This window comes from Pogona vitticeps, chromosome 5, assembly GCF_051106095.1.
Source record: "Pogona vitticeps strain Pit_001003342236 chromosome 5, PviZW2.1, whole genome shotgun sequence".
NCBI lineage: Eukaryota > Metazoa > Chordata > Lepidosauria > Squamata > Agamidae > Pogona > Pogona vitticeps.
In genome coordinates, this window is record NC_135787.1 from 51,429,082 (window position 1) to 51,446,816 (window position 17,735).

Genomic DNA, 17,735 nt, shown 5'->3' on the forward strand with positions numbered 1-17,735 from the left:
TTTTTTCAGTGTGGAAGGGATTGTCACTTTCGAATTGGCCTTCTCAGCCACACTAGATGCTGTTCCAAGTCCTCCATACAGAGCACGTTACCATAGTCTCTCGAGACTGAAGGATGTCTAAGAAGATTTATTTTTTTAAAGGGGGGTTGGGCTCTTTTCTCCCCCAATGCACCTTAGAGATGGCATGGGGGTGGGGGCGGGATGGGGTCCCACAGGCACCCTTATCTCCCTACCCTAATCAGTATTTATTTACTTATTTTAATTAATCTATTAATTTTTATTTTTTAATACAGCAGCCATGGCAATACTGCCAAGGCTCCTAATAAAGTTTGACCCGAAAACCTTGGGGCTGTGCTGATGCACAGCCCTAATCCCTCAAAGGCTTGCAAAATACACTGGTCGGGTTGAGCAGTGAAAGTGAAACCACTTGACTCTGATGCAGCGAGCCTCTTCCAAATAGCCGAAGGCAGGGAAAGAGGACTGCGCAGGCAAGGGCAGCCTTCTTAAAGGCTCGCCCTTAGCCCTCCCTACAATCCTCCCAGGATTCCCTGCAGTGTCTCTCCAGACAGGCGGGCAAAGAAGTCCCATTGTGGAGGCTGCATACCGTTCTGCAGGGACCCTACCAGGGGGTGTAGAGCCATGCTACCTTCCATCATACATTTATGGATTGCGTGGGAGACAAATGCAAACAAAGGGGTTGTAGCTATTCAGTAGTCAAGTTATGGTGAGGTGGCAGTGGACAAAGCCTGATCTCCTTTCCTTTTGTGTGTTTTAAAACTGCTGATTTGTATCATATCTACACCAGAGATCAAACAATGACTGTGGTCACACCAGGAAAATATCTCTATGGTTTTTCATATCTTTTATGCCTTGAGCAGGCATGCCTTGCAATAACATGACATATATCCCAGGGTGTGAGGTCTGACATGTTTTTGAATTACTGCAGCATTTCCCTAAATTTGATGTGATATGACTGGCTACATTTTAGTACTGCAATATTCCCCTCTAAGCTGTCTGCAGCCCTTTTTTCCTTTTATAAAAAATAAATTTCATTCCATCAATGTTTAAACAACATTTCCTTGATGGGTACGAGTTTCTCTGCTGCATTTGGGCCTCTTGCAGCAGAGAAACTCATAATCGGGCCTTGTTTTCTTTGTAGTGTAGCTCTAACATGAAGCTTCCCAAGAGGAAAAAAGAGCTACCTAGTGGAAGCATCCTGAAATAGGTGACACGCAGAGGCAGATGACATAAGTTTTCCAACGCACTGACAGTTATCTTGCTAAATTTTTTAAAAAATTGAGATGCAGGCAAACAACATCACTGGTGGAAGCAACACAAGGCAGCTTCCCAGAAAAAGTATTGGTACAGCTGTGTATACAGGACACCACTGTAATTGTGTGATGAATCCCACAACAAAAAAGTTGAAACCTTTGTAGGATTGAATGTGGAGATAGCATGGGGAGGGGAAACAAAATAATCAATAATGGCCTTGTGCGCTCTGACCCCCCCCCAAAGGTTGAAATTCATAAGAAGTAACTTAGAAACATTTTGCTGTTGCGAACACAGCAAAAAACAAGAAACAAAAATTATAATCTGTGAATCTGATTAGGTCTCTTTGTTTACAGATACCAAATCACTAGGCTTTCATTGATTCTAGAAATAAAATAATAAAGTCCAGTTTTTCAGAAAGGTCTTTTCAGTTATTTCTTGAAAAACTTCTTGAAAATATTTATCTTATTTATTAATACTGTGTCCTATTTTTTAATCTCTCCCAAGATGTGCAATATTGTGTTTTTATTGTCCCCAACAATATTGTCTGTATATGAAATTAAATTTCATAACCTATAACTTCTCTAATAACATTTTAAAACTTTTTAACCTATGCATACGCACGCACATGTACTTGCGTGCACACACGCACATATACACCTTCGTGGAAATTTCCACTGTGTGCAAATGTTCCACTTACTCTTCTATATGTGCATTACGTACTACATACTACTCATACTCAGAAATGATTTACCATTCCCTTCTTCTGGGAGTGCCCTGGGACTTTGCAGCTTCCCCACAGCCGCACAGGAGGCAGGAGTAGGAAGTTGAACTCCCAGATACGTAACTCATTGAGTTATGCAGCCAGTACCTTAGGTAATATCATTGCAATCCATACAATCATCGCTACCATATTTTGTACTTGTTATTTTTTTCTTGAAGCTACACCTCTTTTACTTTTTCTGACTCTTTTTACAGTTGTTTGAGGAGACTACTGGCCTGTGTGTAATTTAGTTGAAAGCAGGGCATGTCTGTGTGGATTTATTTAAAGTTCTTCAATCTCCCCACACCCACCCCATATCTCATGTACTGCCAGGAATGCAGCTGTGTGGGATGAGGATGTTTTAGTTAACGGGTTGTTTAATGCAGTGAAGAGGAAACTGTGCCAAAGAAGAAGAAATTTGGCAAAGAATCCTTATCAAAATGTATGACAAAAATCCCTTACCCTAACACCTAATCTTCCATTGTCTTGTTAGGATTGACTGAGAGGGACTTGGTAAGGCTTATTTAGTAGTTAATAAATATGGTAAATAAATACTCTGCAATCCTGTCAGTCTCATCTCCTAAACATGATCAGTCTTACCAAGTCCCTCTCAGTCAATCCTAACAAGACAATGGAAGAATAGGTGTTAGGGAAAGTAATAAGAAAGCGAAACAAGCAGCCCTGTTTCCATAAAGCCAGTACTCCAAGAAGGTTCAGCAATGTACTTAGAGAAGCAATATAAACTGCAACTTTAAGCGTGCACTCCTGTACACTTTTAATTGGGAAAAATACTGTAGAAATCCGTAGCAGTTACATCCAAGTACACATACATTAGATTGTACTCAAATAGGGATAGTTCGTGATGAAAAGTGTAAGACCTTTGGCACTCCAGATATTTTGAACGATGGCTCCCAGAAGCCCTAGTCAGCATGGCTAATGGTGATGAATTATGGAAAACATAGTCCAAAATAGCTGGGATGCAAAAGGTTCTATACTCACTTTGTTTTATTGGGTAATTACACATTCTACCACCACCCCAATAGATTTGTTTGGTAAGCTTGATGGATTGTGAATATTACCAAGTGATTTGTGTTCATTTATTTTGTTAGCTGATTTGTGTTATTCAGAATATTTGGATATGAAAACTCATTGTAACTAAATCTTATTCTATTATTAGTTTGTGACACGAACACTTAGAAACTTTAAAATGTAATGGCCTACCATCAATATCTACATTAGATTTAGATTAGGCATCCTTCAGTCTCGAGAGACTGTGGTAACGTGTTCTGTATGGAGGACTTGGGACAGTGTCTAGTGTGGCTGAGAAGGCCAGAGTGACAATCCCTTCCACACTGAAGACAAATACAATCTGTACCCCGTCTAGCTCCCTGATTTTGCTGCTTTTGTGACTTCCTCTTTGCCACGGCCTGCTGGACAAGGCTCTCTTCAAATTGGGAGAGGCCGTGATGCACCGCCTGCCTTCAGGCTGAACGCTCAGATGTCAGGGTTTCCATCTGTTGAGGTCCATTTCCAAAGACCCCACTTGCAGATATCCTTGTATCGCAGCTGTGGGCTCCCTCTGGGGTGATTTCCCTGCACTAATTCTCCATACAGGAGATCTTTTGGAATCCGACCATCAGCCATTCTCACAACATGCCCAAACCAACGTAGATGCCACAGTTTCAGTAATGTATACATGCTAAAAATTCCAGCTCGATCTAGGACTACTCTATTTGGAACTTTGTCCTGCCAGACAACCTGGTTATGTTTTCCCCATCACTTCATATCTAGAAGAAAGGTCACCTGCATGATTATTCTCCACCTGTTGGGCAGTTGTCACAAACACAGTAAGAGGAGTTATCTCAAGGGCTGACTAGTAGAATTAACAACTATACAGTGAACCAGTTATAACAAAAACTATTTCCTATCAATGATGCATATTGCTGACAGCAACTCAGTTCTGTGTTAGGGATGCTTCCTGCAATATTTCCTGCCCAGGATTTTCTTTTTCTAGTCTTTTACTGCTGTTAAAGGATTGGTGTTTGGCCAATCCTTTGGACAAGCACCAATCCTTTAATAGCAGTCAAAGTTTGTCCTTATTCTTGTCTGTCTTGTTATAGAGTTGGTAAAGCAGAAGACATGGCTTTCGATGCCCTTGAGGATGAATACTGGCAAAAACAAATGTGTAGAAAAGGGAAGACTTGTTTCCATAGAGTTGCCAACATTTCCCTGGTATGGCTGTGGTGCATTTAACAGAATGCAGGAGTTCAGCAGCTGAAGTTCCCCCACTTTATTTTTGCCAGTGATCAAACACTGTGGCGTTTGCCCTTGTAGCCTCTGCTTGTTTTTCCCTCACAAAGGCTCACGTCACATTTTCTTCTCGCTGCCACCAGTGGATTACCTCAATCCACAATTTAAATGATGTATATCAGAACACTTGTCTTGTGAACAGAAATAGAACTTATTTATTGTGGTGAAGCAGATTGAATAATAACAGAAGTTTCTCAGATACACATTATACATAAGCAAATCATCAATAGTCCTCTCAGTACATACTTCTTTTCTCTTACTATATCATTCCCACCTTCTCTACATATTTTCCTAACCAGCTCTCTCTCAGTATCTGTTTCCTCTCTCTCTATTCAAGCAGGCCTTCCCTTCAGTCAATTAAGTTATTCTTATTTTTCTTCTTTTATTCTTGCCATCTTGGGACTCTTTGCTTTAAATTAACTGTTAAAATCGTAAATTTATATTACATTTTATATCATTTTGTTTTTAATGTAAAACTGTATATTTTAAATTGTTTTACCTTCTAAATTGTGAGCCGCCCAGAGTAGAGTATGTCTAGATGGGCGGCATATAAATGCAATAAACAAACAAACAAACAAACAAACAAACAAACAAACAAACAAACAAACAAACAAACAAACAAACAAACCCTATCTGACTCCGCCTTCTCCAGCCATGCCTCATGTAGCTGCTGACTCTGCCTCTCTAGTCTTCTCATAGGTTCATCCAAATCAGCTCATGAATATGAATAGCATGAGTGACGTGGGCAATCACCACACAAATACTGAATTTCTCCTCATTCTCCATAGCTGTTCGAGACACAACTGCCAAAACAAATGTTGTCAAGCCTACACATTTCCATGAATAGCTAGCAGTGCATGAGAACATCTAGAAAGTTTCCATAGAATATGAGGAACAGTGAAGGGTCAGAACCCTTATGTATTTTACAAATGTAAATGTAATGTTGTTTGCATCATTTTAGTAGCAGCTGGTGACATTTACATTTGTAAATAAAAATGACAGGTCATTCTTCCTTACATCTTTTAACCCATCATTTCACTGCTGTTTTCATGTATGGTAATTAACCAATATGGGGATGTACAGTATTTTTATATGCATCCTTGTATGTGTATGCCATTTTATTACCTACCTGGTTGTACTCCCTTTCCCATCTTGTTACTTTCTTCATGTGGATGGCAACATGTCTGAAGAGAAGGCTCTGCTAATGTGGAGGCTCTACTTTTAAACAGGAACTCCATATAGTTCCTGTATGCTAGCCAGAGTTTGTTTTCTTCAGAGGTGTCACTCTCAAAAGCAATGACTGAGAGGAAAGGGGCTAGTTGCTCTCTTCTAGGGGTTTTGATAACAACAGTGTGGCTGACAATCAAATAGGGCTTCTCGGTTCCTTGAATTTATTTTCAGAGTTGTCAGGTTTTTCAGATAAAGCTGCTTCATTCTGCAGACATCAGTTGTAGGATAACAAGCACCGCACTTCACAAACATGATACAGTCTGTTGGAAAAATTGTTAGCTGAGGGAGTCAGGTATGCCAAATGCTAGGAGTTTAATTCACCACTGTGCCTCCTGGGAGAAGAGCCAGCCTATGTAGCCTTGGGCTAGCAGCACAATTCCAGGTCATCCCCAGCAGAAAACCTTGGAAAGGGTCACTATAAATTGAACTTGATCTAATGGCACACAATTATTTATTAATTTGGAAAGACCCACCTTTCAGTTTTGCAGAAAACAGTACAAAGATGTCTAAAAAGGTGTGATATGCTCCTATTTTCTGTTGTGGTCCCATAGAGATACTGGCATTGTCCATAATTTGATATAGCTACCAAAGATGAGGAGTCTGATTTCATCAACAGAAACATTTTATAGTATGTAGTTGATTTAAAGCTGCATTTTAAAGTTATGTTCTCAAAACCTTCTGCCTGGATGGACAGTTTTGTTTTCTCTGTATTCTTTAATTTTGCATACAGAACTATTTCATTTGGATTTTTAAAGATCTTTCCATCAACATTGTGAAAAAATGTCTGGATTTTGAAGAACAGTTACTAGAAAAATAAATTTTACTCTAGTTATGGAACACTTTATCATGTCATATGCCTACTTTGTGGTCTCTTTGGCACAGTTGAAGATATTTTAAATCTTCCAGGCTTTTTAGTCCTTTGTTTTTTTTTTTTTAAACCCACGTGTTTAGATATTAGTTGCTGTCAGTTTTATTGGTTTTATTTAGTGTTTTGGATTTATTTTCTTATGGTCTTTCATCATCATCAATTTTTCCCTTATGTCTTATAGTTTCATTAGTTTACGACTGTTTTTGTGAACTACCAACGAGAGCTCCAGCTAGTGGGTGATACAGAAATAAAGGAAATAACTGTTTAGAGGAGGGATGTAATTCAATTAGATTGCCATCTTTATGTATAGACAATCCCAGACGGCCTCCTTTGTATCTCCAGATTGAGCTGTGGAAGACTTATCTTTGAAACCATGGTGAGCTATAAGTCAATGCAGCCAATTCTGAGCCAAGCAAACCAAGAGCCTGTCTGATATAGGGCAGCTTTCTATGTTCTTATTCATTGTCATTTCCGAAGTCAGATTTTATAACATAATTGCCTGGTCCTCTTTATGCAATATTTCCTTCATGGCTGTTGTAATACTATGTCTGCCATACTGATTTCTAAATCTGATTGTTTCAGATCATCTTTATTTGCCCGGATTCTCCCCTTTATATCTGTTCTATTCTTCTGATCATACTGTACTTTTCATACTCCTCTTCTTAGACTCCTTTCTCTACTAACATGATCTCCCCCTTTTATCTTTCCTATGCAGCTGTCTCTTTGACCATTTTTGTACTATATCCTAGCCTTTCTGCTTCCATCGTTCACATCCCTGTATCCTCATTACCAGATCTGTTCAGAGAATCCCTCCATCCTATTTGATTATCACTGCCAGCTATCTGTGCTTTCTCACTGTAGTCTTTATGCTGATGCATAGGCTGCATTTTGAGATTGTTATACAATTATGTAGAGATTATTAGTATAATTGCCATGGCAACTGACAAATCTACCAGAAGAGCCATTCAAAAGAATAAGTGTTCCTGACCCCCCTTGATATGAGTTGCCCCCCTTCTTTATTTGGATTAAATGCTTAATTACACTGGTAACAAGATGGACAACAACTTATAAAATAACTTTCCTAAATGGAAACAAAAATGGAAAATCTTTTACATTGACATTAGTGCCATATTTAAGCCTATAGTGTTTTTTTAATGACAAATCTTAATGGCACTAGATATTTTGCTCCAATATTCAGTTACAAGTTCCAGCTGGACTAGACCCGTTGAATTAACTACTGAATAGAAAGTCAACAGTTAAGTACATGTTATTGATTCAATGAATATATCGCTACTTTAGCTGGGACTAGATTTTAGCCTTTGCCCTTCAGTGCACTTTTCATCAAAAATATTTTTAGATGAATGGCAGGAAAGATCTTCATGGTTCTAAAATGTAATAATACTATAATGTGTTTAGTATTACCCATGTGAAACAAGCAGTTTTTGTCTTTTCAGAATAGCTGGTAACTTCTGTTTATGGTTTACCTTTATTGTCCCTGTGTATTACAGATAAAAAGAAGCACTACACACCAAAACCCATTTGCACACCATCAAGTCAATATCTCTGCTGAAAAATTCAAGAGAAAATCAATAGTTTAAGGAATATTAACATAGAGTTTAGCTGTTGACTTCAATGGGTTATGAATGGCACTTGGTATCTGACTCTGTCAGTCTCAGCTGGACCTCTTCGACCTTCCTGCAGCAGATTAGTAATGAGATTGACCTTTCCTGTTCCAGTGCAGTTACATTTCTTGACATGAGGAGCTAAGCATTTTCAACATGTCTTTATTCTCCAGAGGTGTCATTTTCTGATTAAAACAAATCAGAAATGTTCAAACTTGGCATGGCAGTATTAAAAATCCTTTCCAGATGTTTAATTTTAAAAAAGAAAGGCACATTTCCTTCCAGTCACAATGGTTTTATTTTCCTTTTCATCATCCATTTTATATGCTTTAAAAAGAGTGAAAGCAAATCAGCTCTGTGGTCAAGTCAAATGATCATTTTGCACATAGTTGTAGGAGATGTATTCTTCTCTTTTGTTTTCCATCTCCCTTGATCTTTCACTGTGTTGCTACTTCTGTTCTACATCATTATTCATAGCCTCCCAGTTAGAGTTCAAAGGTGTCATCCTGTGCTGTATGCTCATAAAAAGCAGGCCATAGAAAGATTCCATCAAAGTCCCATTATAAAAATATAGTTGCTCATCAGCTGTTTTATGTGTGAGCATTCTACTGTTTTGAATATGTGCTGCAACTTGGCAGAGTGTAGCTGTGATAGAAACCGTCATGCATCTTCCCTCTTCAGACATGTTGCCATTTCCTCTTGCAGCAGAACTAGATGATATGGTTAACAAGTCATTAAAAGTGGAGCTTTCTCAAAAAGTGAAAGATGTTTGTATATTGCAACAGAAGCTTGCCTCATTCCACATCTTGCAAATTAGCCTGCTTTTGCTTTGCAGTTGATTATCAGGAGGTAAAAACTGACTTTATTTGCAAGCCTGATTTGTTTATTTGAAATAACTGCATTCATTAAATAGGTATAGTCTAGCTGAGACCAACCATTGAGATGGGCAAATTGATAAATAATGGCAAGATATGATAGTGCCCCAGCTGGCACTGAATGGGTATGCTGAGTTATCATATTCATGAAGAAGAGGAGCAGCAGGCTGTCAAAGCAACTGGTGGTAGATGGACAGCTTATAATGGGTCCCTCTGAAGGACCTTTGTGCTTGATGAGGGCAGTGCATACCCAAAATATATATAAATAATTATAAATATGTGCTGACAAATCAATTCCAACTTACAATGATCCTCCTCAGAGTTTTCTAGGTATAGAGTACTTAGAATTTGTTTACCTTTCCCCTTTCCTGAGGGTGCTGTGGGACTGGGTTGCTTGCCCAAGGCCACACAGGCTGGCTCTCCTCCTACAAGGCACAGCAAGGAATTGAACACCTGACTCTGCAGGTGGGCCTACTCATCCGTCCATCTAGCCTACCCCCAAATAATTACAGAGCAAATACACACTGCATCTTAATGCCATCCTTTCTTTCACACTAGCCCCAATAGCTATTGATATGAAACCATTTCAGGACAGGATGGTCCATCTGATTTCATACTGTCTAAAAGTAGGGCTTTGTGTTCATGGAAAGTCATCTCTTCAAACTGGGCTACTTACCGTATATTCCATCTGTTAATTCTAGTATACAATAAAAACTTAAAACTGGGTTTGAGAATGTTCATTGCACAATGTTTTGTATTCTTAGATCATAGGTAGGTAGGTATTTAAAATATTTCTTATCTCACTTTTCTCTTTAAAATGGGTCCAAGGCGGCTTGCATCATTAAAAAGACAATACTAAAAAACAATAAACATAGAAATATTTAAAAATAATAAAATGATATTAAAATTAAAAAGTGGTAAATAAAAATCTATACAAAAACAGATTTAAAACTAACAAGTCACAACAATCCATTTAAAGCCCCCTCTCAGTAACATGTGAGGTTGTACATTTTAATACAGGATACTGAAAAAAGATGGAAGCATTTGAAATATGGATTGGTCAAAGGATGCTAAGAAATTCTTAGACTGAGATGGTGACACTGAAGATGAACGAAGGAAAGTGAATTAAAACCAAGAAATTATAAAGTTAATAAAATGCAAAAAACTAGAATATGTTGAACATGTAAAGAAAAATAAAAAGTACATATTGTTAAGGCAAATTATTCTAGGGAAATAAAGTCTTTTTATTTCCTGCACTTTCCCCCATTTTAGTGGGGAAATGTTTAAGTATCTCTCTATGGCACCTAGGTTTATAGTTTTGATTATTTATATTTTGATTGAGTATGGATGTGTATAGTGCAAAAACAATACTATCCAGAAGCACAGGAGACTTAGCAGCAGATGTGACTATGCCCCAAGTTTTGTGGTGGCTTGGTACGTAGCCAGAAAGAGGCAGAACAGATCTAGAGGAGGGAAGACCTGAAGGAGGGGAAACGTCTGAAAAGGAACTCTGCATGTGTACTGTACAGCGCAAGCTTGCTTCACCCAACTCTGTTGGGAGGCTTCCAAAACCCAGTGCACAGCCTTCTTGATGAATATACAGGGTGAAGGAAGTAAAAAGGGAGGAAGATGTGTGTGGGGGATAAACATGGAAGATGTAAACTGGAAGGGGCTGGACTGAAAGAGGCTTAGGGATGGAAGAGAGATACATTTGAAGCTGTAGCTTGGGCTGTCTGAGAACTGATTCAGTCTGTCTCTCTGAAACACCCTCTGCTCAAGTAGGAGGCTGCTCAACATTGGACAGCTTCCTGTCTGAAGAGGTAGAAGACTGAAAGTGCAGATAAGTTCACATTTAAGCCAACCTGACCCATGCTGCCAGAACATTCCATTTTAGGGAGGCTTTCCCACTTGTTGACTACTTCCTCCATTGAGAGGATTTTCCACAACACACAAGCTGGCTTTTGTGGTGGGGACCTTACTTGTTCTTTCTCTCTCTTTTTAAAGTCTAATAATTTAGTTCTATCGTCCAATCTTTAGAGATCATTTTAAATGAACTGAATTAGGGCATGTGATCACATGGCAAAATACATCACAGTTTGGACCACTTGTGGAGTGGTCTGGTGCAATCTGTTTCCCAGAAATATATCACACTAGATCACACAACATACAGAGAATTGTGCTCCAGCCTGACCTCTATCTGTGCCCAGATAGCTGTAGAGTTACTACTTTTGGGGGCCAGGCTGGAATGATTCCCCAGCAAATAGAAGAGTAACTTTAAGGGAGATTGCTCTCTGCAAAGTGACCCTTTCCAGTGAGATCGGACACACACCTTTCCTGCTGGCTGATCACACTGTTAGTTCGGGCAACAGTCTTACCAAGAGGTAGAGCATAACAGGGAAAGAGTCCTTGGATTTTGGATTTTTGCAGAAGTAACTCAAAAAATTTCAAAGAAAGTGAAGATTCCAGTTTCTTATTAATATTGAGAGCAGTGAATTGTTACAAAACACATTGCAGAATGGGATTGTCCAGAGCAATTATTTGATCTGTAGCCAGTCGTGACACAGCCTTTATGACAGCATAAGTGCGTCAGAGTGACCTTATTTGCATTCCACTTCTGGAAAATAGTAAGAAACACAAAGGCACTGGATTCAGTTTGGATAAACAAATGCCATCACATGTTTAGTTTTTTAAAAGTATAATAAAGTTGGCCTTGAGCATTTCTGAGGTGGAAGAATACTAGGCTTTAATCCTAACAGGCACAATGCCATCAGCCATAAATCTCAGAAATACTCTTTTGTAATACTTACTACAATGTCTTTCATACAGTTTCTTCTACTATAATGTTAACAAGAACCATGTGTGTTTGGTGAAAAGTAATGTACTAGTTTAACTGTTCACAAATGTGGATTAGCTACATTGCTTTGTTAAATGTTTGCAGATTTATAGATAATTGACAGTTTTCTAGGTGTTCATAAAATTTCCATTTTCTTTAAAGTTCAGGGGCAGTAACCAATGTTTATGCTTGTTTTGCATTTCATACTTACATAGGAAATTAGCTGCAAGTTACTCACATATGCTGCACAGACACCTGAACCAGTTTCTATATCCTCTTCTGCAGCTTCCCCCTGCCCCCAGGGAGAAAAGTTTGAGCAGCTTCCATGTGAGAGTCGTCCTTTTGAAAGCTGTGAGTCACAGTGACATTACCATGGGGCATGTTCTCTAAGTTACTTGCAAATATTTTATTGACAGGGGGATTCTTTCATTATTCTCCTCTACTTCCTTTCCCACAACTTCATTACAAAAAAGTTTGCACTATTGATAGCCTGTTCAAACACATGAATAAACTGTGTTTTTGCCTCATTCTGCAATCTTATAGAGCTGTCATGTGCAAGGGGAGAGTGTGAAGAATTGACAAGAAAAAGACTAATTGTCAAGGTTTTGAACCAGCTATTATTTTTTAAACAGATTACTCATAAAGCCATCCAATTTATTGTGCCATTTCGCCAATGCATTTCTTTTTCAAACATGTAATCAAAATTACTTAAATGATTCATGAGATGCACAAAGCAGACAGAGAAAGTGGTGCATATAAATGTGGCAGGATTAAGACAGCCTTCTTTGAACCGGGCCACCTTCTGCTATATTGGATATCCCCCCACAAGCCTGGCTGGTAATGTCAGTTGAAGACACTAGGTTGGAGCAGAAGGATAGGTTAAGCTATAGCAGATACAGGAAAGGAATGTAGGATGATAACAACCTCTTCTCTTTCTGACCTGGTTTGTGATGTCTCACTCCATGCTGTGGATTATTACTTTTTGCTGTGTTTATATTAGCTTATCAAATATTATTTTGTATAGATTCCTTTTTTAAAAAACAAAACCTGTTGTGAAATTCTAGACACATTACTTGGGAATAAACTCCATGGAACTCAGTAGGTCTTTCCAGCTATGTGTGTAGGCTTGCACTGCATATAAAATAAGCTTTCAAAGCAAACCAAAAGATAACTCTCCAGTTTTGCTAAAGAAGTAGTCTTATCTCTTACTTAATTAAAAAATATTTGAAGAAATCCAGAGGACTTTCAATATGGTGAAAGAAGAGGCTATCATATATAAATGCATGGATTTCATTAGAATTGCTGAAAAATATTCTTTTTTCTCCACCCCATGCTGTTCAACATTTCTACTGATAAACCATGAAAAAAAAGTAAATCCTGTTGATGAGGACCATATCACCAAAACTCTTTGTTTGCATAACAAAATGATGTATTTTAATTGTGTCTTCACATGCATTTTCAATTCTTCCTAGAATAACACCAGATCAATATAAATCCAGTGCCCTTGATTATGCCTCAAAAGGCACATGCTAATGATACTGACAGCTTTTTGAAAAGCTTTCTAGTTGGGTCAGTGTGGGATAAATTATCCCGAAGAAAACTGTAGAACCTTTTCCAGTAATGCCATTAATGCAAGACATGACATCAGCAATATGTCTCAGTACTTAATAATACATTATAGGATAAAAAAGAGATAATGGAGGAATCTTTCTAACTACAGAAAAAAAAATTCCTGAAGTAGTTTTTATGCTTTTTACTGTTCTCTTGGAAATGATCCTTTTAAACAGAAGTAGAACACATTGTAGAGGGGAAAAACAATGATATTTTACAATGCAAACCTATACTGTATGTCTCTATTCAGCAGTATGTCCTACTGAGATCAAAAGGGTGGTACTTGCAGACAAATGAGTAAAAGATTGTCCCATTAGTTATTTCATATTTTAAGATGTGGAATATAATTTCACTCTTTTTGGAATGTTGAATGGCAACCACTTCTTCTGAAACAGTTATTTTAAAAGAGTGCAATAGTTTTAGATACAATAGAAACAATACATTAAGCCAGTCACAGAAGTACAGTAGTCTAAATGGAAGTGTTGTAACATTCATCAACAAATGCAGTTTTTGAAGTGGATTTATAATGTCCTTCAATGACATTGCCAAGGAAGTTTTTAAAAGAGAATTATGCAGTTATACAAAAGCACATGTAATAAGCTAAAATCATAAAAGAAGTTTAAAACGGTCAGCAAGATTTTAAAAAAATGAAGCTGCAAAGCTTGAAAACAGATGAAGATATTTCCCTGGTGCTGAAAAGGCAATAAAGTTGGAACTGGTGAACCATGATGGAGAACATTCTACGTAGCGATTCTCAACTTTTTTTCGGCCACAGCCATAAACACCATATGGAAGAAATATAAGTTGAATCAGAATTATATAAGCTGCAGAATGAATCTTATAAGGTGGTTGTGGCGTTCGCCCAGGTCATGAATATTCATATGCTATTTGCATAGACCAATGAGAGTGCTGGAGAGGTGAAGTCACGAGGTGTAAGAGATAGATAGACATAGATAAGGTTGAGATAGGGTTCTAGAGATGGAGAATTAGAGCGTTAGTGAGAGATTTCGGTGGAGTTTGGAGTTTGGGTGGGAGAATGGTGGTTGAGGGTGAATAAAGAATGTTTGTTTAAGAGTTAACAACTTTGCTTGTTCTGTCAGCACCTGTATCAATAAACAATTTCTATTTGGTTCTTTTATAATGACATATGATCTGGACATCTATTATTAATAATAGGTATTATTGATGAAATCAACTGGTGGCAGCTGAAGGGCACACAGCGTGAGTTCCTAGTCTGATGAAACAATCAGGGGCCATGTAGAATCGCGACAGTGGTGTATGAAAATTTGTTTCCTGTTGGTGGCCCCCTTCAAATGTTCCAGGGGTCTCCAGGGAGCCATATAGCCCTCTGTGACATTTTCCACGTGGCCCCTGCTTGTTTCACCAAACAAAGAGCTCACGCTATGTCATCCCACCAGCAGATACCAATTATGACGTTCCCTCTTTTTCTCACTGCCACCAGTGGATTTCCTTTATCCACAATGTAAAAGACTTTAGTCAAACACTTGTCAGGTTACTGCCAACAGTACTTGTTTATTAAAGTGTATTAAATTAAATCAGAATCACAGATGTTCTTTATTCAGTGTATACAATCAAATCATTAAAATATCATATATCTTGCCACATAACCAATCACCATCTGCCCTAACTATTTATCTTGACCAGCTTATCTCTATTAGTCTCTTCTCACAATCTCCCTGACTATCTCTGTCTCTCTCTGCAAATTCTATATATATATCTTTCATCTCTTCTGCCAAACCTTCTTATATCTGCTGACTCTATCCCTCCACTCCTCTCATACATTCATGCAAATGAGATCCTGAATATGAGTGACAGGAGTGATGTGGGGTAATCGTCACACCCTCATTGAGAATGGTGCCACCACAGAAGTTCTTCTCTTTGATGGAGGCAACAGCAAGAGGCTTGCCATAAGTTATCTTAACATATTGTTAGATGCTAGGCATCTTAATATATTTATTTATTTATTTGATTTGATTTATACCCTGCCTATCTGGTCTACTTGACCACTATATATTGATATATATTGATATATTAATATATTAATATTAATATTAATGATATATTAATATATTGATATATGTAGGTAAAAATGGAGACTAGCAATATTTCAAGAATTTTGTCAGTTTCATTTTTAGCATTTTTTTTCTTTTACTGCTTCGAAGGTGCATACATACATACATACATACCTGTCTGTCTGTCTCTCCCAAACACACACTCATAGGTGACATACATGTAGCATGTCATTAGTAGCAGAGATCTCTGAATTGACTGAGGATGTCAGATTGTCCCAGCATGAGTTCCACTTATTCCACATTTTACAAATTAGCTTGCTTTTGTTTTATGATATAGGCCACTTGGAGTAAAGACAGGGTTCATTTTCAAGTTTGATTGTGCTTTGAAACAAATGCGTACCTAGAAAGAAAACATGATAATAGCTGGAAATATGCATTTCTCTTAATGTGTGATTTGATCCAGAATCTCTGTCATCTGCCTTTGGGCAAAATAAAAAGATTAACTTCCAACTTCTCAAAGCTCCACATAATCCCTAAAGAATTTCCCTGCACCTTGTTTTCTTGATCTGTGATGCTGCAGTGAATGCAAAAATGAAATCTTAAGGCTGTCCCTGAAAGAGATCATAAACTGATGGAATAGGATCAGCTGTCAACACCAAATGTAAATTCAAAAAGCTGCAGTGTAGTGCTCTTCTTACATTATTTTCACCGAGCTAAACAGAATTTTTTTTAAAATTGTTTTCATTGAACTAAACAGAAAATTGGTTGCTGTTTTTAGAATAATTGTAGATTTGTCTGTATGCAACTCAAAAACAAAAGTATGTTGCTATTCTAATATATTTTATTGGTAAATTGTTATTTTCTTCCTTGGATTGCCAGAATAATTCCTTTAGCATTTCTACTAAATATTTTTGTTACAGCCATGTTTTATAGGGCAATCATTTGTTGTCACCTTGCTTAAGTATACATGAGCTGTTTGAACACTGACCTCATCAAATAAGAATACTAATATTATTTTAACCTCTTTAGTAGTTTTGACATTCTGTCCTCAGGGGCTCTGCCTGCCTACCTAATCCATCAGGCAACACTACATTTTATATGAGGAAGCCCTGGACTTGGAGTGAGATGTGGACCAATGGATTTCCTGTTTGTAACAGCCAGATGAGGCTAAAAGAAAAACAGTAGCTTTAATCAACTAATTTGGTTTATTAAGGTAGTTGACTTCTTGGTTTTGAAATGGTGACAGAACTGTTTAGAACCTGTACATGTATATAGTTTTAAAAAACTCCCCCAAATCAAATCTAAGAGCCAGTAAACACAGTGGGTATGATCACATTTATTACACAATCACAAAATTGTAATTATGTGAAGAACATATGGAGCAGAGAAATAGCACATTGCAAATAATGAGTTACTTGTTATTCATTCTTCCACTTAAAGCGGTTGTTGGAAAATAACTTTTAAGTATGGTTGTAGAGTCATTTAAGAAAGATCCAGTGTAATTTAGTGAGGGGCAGCCTCATTTTATGGTACAGTATACCTGTAACTATTATGCATTTTTACAATTATGGGGAGAAACCTCACTTAGTGGTTGAAATGGAGTATCACATCATTCAAGTACTGACTTGAGTACCTCTGCCTCAAGCTCTCTTGTGTGTTTTGAGCTGAGAAAGGAGGTGGCCTGGAGGAGGCCACTAGTATTTTTTTAAAAATCATAATTATTTATACGTACTTTTTGCAAGTAATTTCCCAAACTCCAAAAGTCCATTCTTCTGTCTGAAGTTCCTCATGACCCCTGGGGAGGGTGCATAAATATTCTTTATGTGAGGGTGATTGGTGTGTTAAGCAGTTCTGAATGCTGCAGGAGAAGTTCCTTAACACAGGGATGACCTTAGAGGTGATGTTTTCAAGACATGAAATTAATACAGTGGCCCTGAAGTATTCATGGTGTTGCATCATTTGAATATTACAGTTTTAGTGCACACTTAGTACAAATGTTGTGCATATCCCAGTTAATATAAAATATGAACTAAATGTTCTAAAAATAGAAACCAATTTTCTGTTTAGTTCAATGAAAATAATTGAATGTTTTTCTGTTCAGCTCCTTGAAAATAATGCCAACTCTACATTCAAACTCTTTTCTCTTCCCTCAACCCCGCCCCCCCGTGTACAGTTTCTTTCCTAGAATATTATATATAGCACAATGACTTCACTTTTTTTAACCATCAGCTGCACGGTGTTATATGTGTATACATTTAGTCTGTAAGTTCTTCCAAGGCTGTCAGTAGTTTATCTCTTTCTATATAAACAGCCATTTGCTT